The sequence below is a fragment of the Montipora foliosa genome, chromosome 8 (assembly GCF_036669935.1).
Source record: "Montipora foliosa isolate CH-2021 chromosome 8, ASM3666993v2, whole genome shotgun sequence".
In the NCBI taxonomy this organism is placed as follows: Eukaryota; Metazoa; Cnidaria; class Anthozoa; order Scleractinia; family Acroporidae; genus Montipora; species Montipora foliosa.
This window is the reverse complement of record NC_090876.1, coordinates 14415153-14424843: the sequence shown is the minus strand read 5'-3', so window position 1 is coordinate 14424843 and position 9691 is coordinate 14415153.

Sequence of the window (9691 nt, the reverse complement as noted above, 5' to 3'; positions counted from 1 at the left end):
TTAATGGCAGTTTTCTACTGCCCTCCTTCTTTTGATTATCTCTGTTTGAAAGAATTTACGAAATTTCTGGACCACGCAAATTTAAGGACGGTGCCTACTATAGTTATTGCGCATACCTTCTGCGCATCTTGAAATACTTGGATTTCCTATTGCTAGTGCTTATTAAAACAGGGATGTTTTTGCGCGGTTCAAAACTATGCGGAGAAAGCAGAACTTAGCAAGTGTTCTTGGTATCCAAAAAGAAAATTGGGGGTAACCACGCATTTTTCAGAGATAATTAAGCTCCAATTTGGAAAAGAACGCCTTTCATTGTTTTGTATTTTAGAGCTTTTTACAAATATTGTTGATTAATTATCTTCGAAAAATGCGTGGTTACCCCCAATTTTCTTTTTGGATTTCAATAACACTTGTTAAGATCTGTTTTTCCCGCATAGCCAGTAAATCGCGCAAAAATACCTTTGAATTAGTAGGCACCGTCCTTAATCAACTTTTGATTGTCGGTGATTTCAACCTACCAAACGTCGACTGGGCTAGCTTGACTGCCTCCATCGATTGTCAGATGTACACCCTCTTCACTAAGGCAATTAAATCATTTTCTTTGGCAAGTTATAGATTTCCCAACCAGGAACGATAATTTTTTGGATTTACTCCTCACAAATATTCCAGACAAGATTTCTAACATTAAAGGATTTCAGGATATTTTGAACTCGGATCACCAACTCATTGAATTTTCTATGGACCTTCGAATTCTCCTGTAAGTCAGCTCACAGAGTAACGTTACTGATGCATCCTCAATAAACTATTTTACATTGAAGTCTTGTTGCAGTGAAGTCCGAATCTTGTAAATCTGAGCTACCTTTGCAATATGTTAAGCCTTTTGGCCCCAATGATCATGGAAATTAGCCATCACACAACGAGAATCTACCTGAAAGCAAAAATACTATTAACAAAACAAAAACAAAATGTCGAAGTCTTTTTTAAACACTTTTTGTAGAAAAAGACAATATATAAAATGAAAAATATTTAATTCTTACCTGCAAAATTTGGCAAGAGAGCCAACTAGGCTTGGATAAACTCTGCTTGCAGAATTTCGAGCAGAATAAGCGATTTCGATCATGCATGGGATATATTGGCCATACATTGTCTCTGTCGATGAGCTAAATAAGCTTTGTGGCTGCGAAAGGATTAGCACGGCGGTAAAGAGGAGACGATGGAAATGGCTTGAACATCTGCTGCGAATGCAGAAGCAACATCACTGCGCAACAGCTCTGACGTAGGCACCTGTTGGTAAGCGCAAAGTAGGTCGCCCCAAAACAACTTGCCGCAGAACGGTTGAAAAAGAAAGATCGGACGCAGGCTGGACGCCGTGGAATCAAGCAAGAGTTGTGCGAGGGATAGGGACAGTTGGAGAAAACGCGTGGAGACCTTATGCGCAACAGAGCGCGAAGAGGCGAGGTGAGGTGAGGTAAGCGATTTTTACGAGCACTGCAGGCAGGCAGAATAAGGCATTTTGCGAGAAGAACTGTCCAAGCCTACGGCCCACGTGAGTTCATGAAGAAAATTGCGTTAAAGAATCAGTTATAAAAGGTCTGTGACCGGCATGAAACCTAATTTTTCCTTGTTTGAGTTGTTGGAAAATGGTTTTGGGGTTCTTTTTTTGCCACAAAAAAACTTATTATGTAGAAGGAAATCGAGAAGAAAACTCCACGCGCGATGATACGGCAAACACGAAAATGCCTGCTTTCACGAAGAAACGGCAACCGGCAAACTGGCCAGAAAATCGTGGTCACGTGGACACTTTCGCGTTTCATGTAAACGTGATGCTAAATTCCTCTATTTTTAGATTGAGTTTCCCGCGAAACCAGACATTTCCAGCCAATCACAAGTCTCGCATGAGAAATTATAACCCATGGGATTGAGAATGGCCACTCGTGCAAGACAAATCGTAGTTAAAAACACGTCTAAAAATAGCTTGATCTTTGAAAATGCCGTGACATAGACCAAGTATTGAATTTGTTGGCTCCTAGTCGTGGACTCCTGTCAATACATACAATTGCCATAAAAAGGCCATTACGTTCTCAAGAGAGAGTACTACTTTATTCTTGCAACAAAGTAAAGAACATGATAACCTTGAAGAAGGAAACAATACATAAATTAATAAAAAATAAATTTAACTATTGCAGAGATGGGTGACGCCTTTTAGGATGGCTCGCCTTCTCGTTACTGTTATTTACATAAATAATGGCCTTGAGAGACACAACGAGGACTTCAAGTATCATCATGTGGCCGCTCACACGGAGACGGCTCTCAGGTCTTGTTGTATTGGGATCAACCATTTCAGCCGCAACCGGTTTAGGTTGAGAAACGCGTCTCGATTGATGCTATCATGCAATTGACTTGCTAGCGTGCGCATGCTTCTCATGTAGCTCCGCAGTGACTAAGATTGGGGACGAGATAGAATCGGTGTTTCATGTGGTACCATAACATTGCTGTTATCTGATACAGTGTTGTAGCGTCATTCGATCTAAAGAGAGTGTCTTCTAAGTGTTGAAACCCTTTCGAACCTCCTTAAATCATTCTAATTGCCGCGAAATTAGAAGCCTCATGAGAAGATTTATAATTCGAATTTACGGACGTTGTACCTTCCTTAATGGCCTTATTTTCTGTTGAATGAATGATATCAACAAAACTGTTTAAAGTAGCAGCAAAATTTGGAAATCCGTCTCTTTTTAGCGGCGCTACAGCGGTTCAAAGTCGGCCAAAATCCCATAGATTTCCCGTAATTTTAGCCTTGTTTGCCCCTACCGCCCCCACTCTCCCTTCCCAGCCAAGATGGCGTAAAAAACTGTGGAAAGGTCCATTGACCGCTTCAACTTGCACGATTTGTTTTCCCATTTCAGACCACGTGATGTTCTCAAGGGAATTCTCCTTTTTTTTTTGTCATAAGTTATTGGTACATAAGTAAGTTTAAAAGTAACATCACGTGGTCTGAAATGGGAAAACAAAACGTACAAGCTATAAAGAGGTCATTTATCAGATGTCTCCTGTTCATACTCACGCCATTCAACAAAGGTATTCCTGAAGGTATTCCAAATGTGAAATTGCAGTAAAAACGCATATAACGATCTCAAAAATGGTTGTTACTCATAAATGGAAATGCGGTCAAAACGTTTAAGTTTTGCTGTTAAAACCGCAACTAACTATAACCACCGATTGCTTAGGAAAATCATGCTTAGGTTGTAGAAATCAATCGAAAAAGTTCCATCGTCACTGTTAATTTTCATAAACATTTAGCACGTAACGCATCGAGTCTTTAAAAATGGGCTTTCGAGGAAACAAAATCGTAAAAAAAGCCCGTTTATCCTTCCTCCCAGGGGAGGGAATTCGATATGAAAGGTGGGGATGCTCGTCGGAAATTTCGAATTAAACCCCCAATGAAGACCAATCTCAGCCTCGCCCAGGATTTTTTGTCCCTAAAAGAGACCATCTTTAAAACGTATTAAATACATATTTTTATAATTCTTCGCGTGAAACCCTTAACGAGACCTTCACGGCTACATATGGGCTACATATGATGGCGTTTTCCCCAGAACACCCATAGTGAGACCAAACTCCGAAATTTACACCCCTAAGCGAGACTAAGAGCATCCCCACCCCTTTCATATTCGAGTTCCCTCCTGTCCTTATGCGTCCACAACGTGGTTATAATTCCGTGTCCAAGTACACCAAAGAAAAAATCCCACAAAAATTCCTTATGCAATAACGTACTCAACGTCATCTGCCATTGAACACTACCCATTACCACCAGTTACTTTATATAGTCTCACATGATTAATCGTAACCAAGAGATTATGAGGTAAGAGAAGTAATCCCTCATACTGGCCCTATTGCCATCGTAATCCCTCTTAGGTTATTTTTAGATGATATCAATTTTCCCGCGGATAATGTTACCACGCGCGTTACGTGGAAGTTTCGTGGAGGAGGGAAAGTGCAGCAAATTCTGTACGATGCCACTCTCCGTTTTCAAAATTGAGTTTCATGGCCTGATAAAATTCATTGTCTGCAAGATACAGGTTTCAAACATTGGAATTGCCTTGGAATTGCTTAACTGTCTAGTTTACAGTGATACCAATTTGAAGAACTTCCAATCTATCAAACCGTGTTAAATAATTTTGACAGATGCAGATACGTTTACCTTGGTTGCATTGCGTTACTTTTCCGTTTTAGTGCGCCCTTTCTCACCGTCTACAAAATTCTGTCGCTCACAAAACTCGTCCGTGTCAAGATGCAGTTTGCAATCATATATCATGGAAATCGGTTAACTGTATAATTCACTCTGATACCAATTTTACGATTTCCTAATGTAGGAAATCGTGTTAAATAATTTTGAAAGAGGGAGCTATGTTTTACGCGTGCGTTGCAAATTGACTTCAATCTGATCCAGTAGGGTTTTAAAATTTTTTATCGCGGGGTCAATTAAAATGTTCCTGTCATGTGTGGTACTGTTTGAAAGCGTTAGCTGTCTAATTTATGAATATCATAGAATTAAGTCACCATAGTTTAAGTCCGCTAAGAAAATCGAGAACGCGTTGACCAAGTCAGGAATATGTTACTTGGTGACTGTAGTCCCGCGATATTTCATTGTGTACAAAATTCTGTCGCCTATACACCCTTTTAATAAGTCTAATATATGCCGTTTTCCGCCAATGACGTCGAACTCGTGCTTTCAAATTTTATTCAGAAATGTACAAAGGCTTAAAACAAGAAAAGAAATCAGAAAAGTTTATGGCCTTTGAACATTTCTGAATGAAATTTGAAAGCACAAGTTAGCGGAAAACGGCATATATTAGACTTATTAAAAGGGTGTATAAAACTCGTTACTTTCAAGATACAAGATGCAAAGATATATCATTCAAATCGCTTAACTGTGTTGTTTACAGTGACACCTATTTCAACACTGTCCAATGTACGAAACCGAGTTTAATAATTTTGAAAGATGCAGGCATATTTAACATGCGTGCTTTGCAAATTGACTTCCATCCGATACCACGTGTTCATACATTTTTATCGCACTGTCTGTTCAAGTTTTCCTTTCATGTTTGATATCTGTCTAATTTATGAATATCTAAGACTTAAGTCGTCATATTTTAATCCCGCGAAGAAAATCAAGAACGCATTAACCAATTCAGCGATATATTACTTGTTGACTGTAGTCTGCGAATTGCCAATGTTTACAAAATTCTGTCGCTTATAAAACTCGATTCTTTCAAGATACAGGTTTCAAACATCTATAACTGAAATCGCTAAATTGTCTAGTTTTCAATGATACCACATTCAAGGTTGTGCCATACACGAAACCGTGTTAAATATTTTTTTAAGGAGACAGCTATATTTAACATACGTGCTTTGCAAATTCACTTGAATCCGATAACACGGGTTCAAAAATTTTTATCGGACGCTTGATTCAAGTTTTCCTTTCATGCTTGGTACTGTTGTAGAACTCTATCTGTCTACTTTATCACCATATAAGAATTAAGTCATCACATTGTAATCCCGCAAAGGAAACCGAGAATGCGTTTATTAAAGTCAGAGAGATCGTACTTATCGACCATAGTCTTCCATTTGCCATTCTGTGCAAAATCCCGTCGGTTACATAACTCGTTCCTTCCAAGATACAGGTTTCAAAACATAAGTCATTGAAATCGCTTAACTCTGTAGTCAACAAGTCACGTTCGTCCAGAAAATGTATATACGCGTTTGTCTCAACAACCTCCGCCATTTTAGTTTGATGGTAAATCGCGAACGACGCGAATCATTACGAGGGAATTCGCTCAACTGTCAACATTGGTAAAAATGGGGACATGTGATTGGCTATCAGTTAACCCTCGTGGGGATACCACATCTCGCAGGAGATCTAAAAATAACTTAAGAGGGATTATGATGGGAATAGGGCCAGTATGAAGGATTACTTCTCTTACCTTCATAATCTCTTGTCGTAACTTAACGTTACTCCCAATCACTAGGTGTTATCCAACGTTGTTAGTACGTCATCTACGTTACTACACATTACTACCCATCATTTACACGTTCTTTGCAGTCATGGATCATTCACCGTTTCTAGGAAACCTGGGTACCTACACTCCATAAAAACGAGTCTCGATATAACAACAAACGTTTTACGTTATTTTCACCTCATTCATGTGCCACCTAACACCTAACATCGACATTCATGTGATGTATCGAGACTCGTCTAATGTATCGAGACTCGTTTCTTGTATCGAGACTCGTCTAATGTATCGAGACTCGAATCGTTTTTGCCAAAACGTATCAGGTGCAGAATGCTGAAGCATGTTTTCGTCTCTGTCTAACAGTTGTTTGATGTAGTTTACAAGTAGTTCTCGGACCCGTGTTCTCCTCATGAGGACTCACAGACAGAAACCAACATGTCCGCGCCCGCGCGAAGGTATTGATGGGAAAACAGGAAGGTCACGTGGAATGTCACTCGTGGAATTTCATGTATTTGTCTGATCTTGGGTATCATTAGAAAGAAGCAGATACATATATATTTGGGTTTTCCCACCTTCAACTCTCAACTCGTTCCAACCACGTTGCATTACACACGAACGTGGACTTCGCTGAACAGTAACTCCCCACAAAATTGAACTACTGTGGCTCTAATTTACAAGTTACACCCTGCCCTTCCATTACAAATGCCTTCATATATTTCAAAAATAATGAAAATTTTAAGCGGTATTATAGATGTGAACAATAGTTGACGATTGGTAATTGATTATGGATTGAAAGTTTTTTCTTCCAGTTATCTTTTTGGCGCACCTGTGGCTCACTTGGTTGAGCACCGGGCTGCCATGCAGGAGTTCGACTCCGGCAGGACCAACACTCACGGTCTTAAAATAACTGAGGAGAAAGTGCTGGATAAGGGATTTAAACAGTAGGCCCCGTCTCACAAATATCTTCCATATTCACACACTATTCGCAAAGAGTAGGAGATGTAGTATACGGTGTTGTGGCTGTCCTCTGTAAGTATATGGGTGGGTGAGTGGGTGGGTATAGCAGGTCCACATCAGCTGAATAGATGCCAAAACTTCAACCTGCTCAAGGAAATAAATAACAAACAAGCAAACAAACATTATACACCAAGACCTGGTCCCCCCCACTCTCAAAGGGAACCGCCACTAGAAAAAAAGAGGAATTAATCTTAACTTTTTTTTTCAAAGAACGCGTTTGCATCAGAGATAAATAAGTCCTTCAATCGCCTATTTCCATTTTCGAATTTCGCGGGCGCAGACTTCTAGGATGATTCAAGCTGGCAGCGCGCGGGAAAGTTTGGTATATATTGAAATTAAACGATTTTACAGTTGATCTTTACTGATAAAAACACTTTTTGAACAACCGTTGTAGACATGCATTCGCTCACGTATTATGATGTCGTATTTTGACTCCGCAAACGAATCGAGTCTCGATACAAGAAATGAGTCTCCTTACAAGAAACAAGTCTCGATACATCACATGAATGTCGATGTTAGGTGGCAAATGAATGTGGTGAAAATAACGTAAAACGTGTGTTGTTATATCGAGACTCGTTTTTATGGAGTGTAGATACCCAGGTTTCCTAGAAACGGTGAATGATCGGCAGTCATTACTCGTCACTAGACGTTACTACACATCACTACCCGTTACTACACGTTACTAGCAGTCACTATGATGCATGCCTCCAGGTTTTACGCTGCAACTCACTGCAGCAGTAAAAGTAAAAGGCCGAAACATTACGTCATCAACTAGATTTGCGCAAACTCTAACTTCACACAGAGTACAGTCAAAGAATGATTTGGGTTAACTTTGTTCCCCTCTTGCTTCTCTTAACCGCTTTTTTAGAGGCAAGTTATGACCACGACGAATGTCAATACAATTCGGACTGTAAGAATGGTACACATGCCTGTTGTCACCGAACATATGATCAGACGAGTGTGTGCAGAAAAACCTGCGATGGAGAGTCTTGTGACAGTAGTTTGGACTGTGGAACGGATCAGTTTTGGGATCAAAACATGTTTTGCTGCCAGGATCATATCTGTAGAGATTCCTCGAAGTTGTGCCCAGCAGATGACAGTACACCTGGCTGGATTACTGCGATTGAAGTGATTGCGGTTCTTTGTACTGTATTGGGAATAGGTGGAACAATCTTCTGTATATACCTTAGGTATCGGCGCCATTCCTCATTACGAAATGATTTTCTTGTCAAAGAGTCAGTGGATGGATCAACTTATGGGGCAGCTTGATGATTGCAGCTGATACAAATGTTTAGAACACGTAAGTTAACAGATACGAAAGAGCTGTTTCTAGTTCATATTTCGAACGGAAAGGCAAAACATGGTGAAGAGAACACCGCTGTATCACAATCAGGAACCGTAAACTTATTTAGTTTTAAAACAATAACAATAATAACTTTATTTTATTTCTTGACCTATTTACAAGGTTACAGAAATTAGAATAAAATGTTTAATTTACTACTAAAATACAAAATAACGGGAGAGGACAAAACGTGGAGGCCTACTCCATGGAGTACCTAAATGGAGTACTCCTAAAAATCATTTATTGGTCAAATTAAATACTTAAGATGCGCATACCTTTATTTATTTTGAGCTTTCCAGCTCTCCGATTGTTACAGTTCAGTGCAGTTCACGAATTGGGCGCCATCTTGACATTTCATAGGTATCTCATGTATCCCTTATTGTAGTGTATTTATGTTTTTGTATATTTAGACAAATTGAAATATTCATACAAACCCGTATACTCATGTACACTTCATACACACTCCGTACACTTCATTCTCATACGGTAGACAAGATTTTGTTGCTGTTGTTGTTTTGATTTCATTCACATGCAAACCGGCTTAAGGTCTTAAGGTGCTTATGAAGTAAAAAAACAGTTAATGCCTATTTGCAAGAGTTTTCAGAATGAAGAATGGCCTTTACCGTTTTGAAGTATCTTTTTTCGTTTCAGAGATATTTGAGTTTTTGTGTTATGCAAATTACCAAATTGATGGCGTCATCAGTGGTTCCGCTGGAAGATGGACCACAAAATCAAGAATATCTCAGAAAGGGGGACAGCGATATTATTCAAACTTGGCATGAGTAGTAACTCTTAAGAAAGCTGTGCAAGATGGTGCAGAGTATGATGTAACCATGAGAACACTTTTGGTTCCAGTCCCTTTTGGTTATAAATGAAATATCCAGGAGCCCATCAGTAGGAGCTTGCCTCCCCCATACAAGCCATATGAGTCAACCTTTGCCCGTATATTTCTATTTGTAGAACGCCACGAGTTGTTCGGCACTGCACGCGCTATTTAAAATAGCCAATCAGAATAAATTAATTGTCTGACGAAGACAAAAATTGCAAAAACAATGTACGCAAATTGTGCGAATTGGTGTAAATTAATGTAAATCTCAGTCTCCTGCTGAAGGGTTGGTTCTAAAAATAGAAAGATACGGCAAAGGTTGACTCAAGGATATAGTGCACATGCAGGCTCCTACTCATGGGCTCCTTAGGTGAACCAAAAACCAACGAATAACTTCCTTTCTCTGTACTGGGAAGGTCGACCTCACCTTTAGAGCTTATATTAACGGCGCTAACTCCAATACCAGTCAAGTTTACCAGCAAAGGGAAAACAACAACA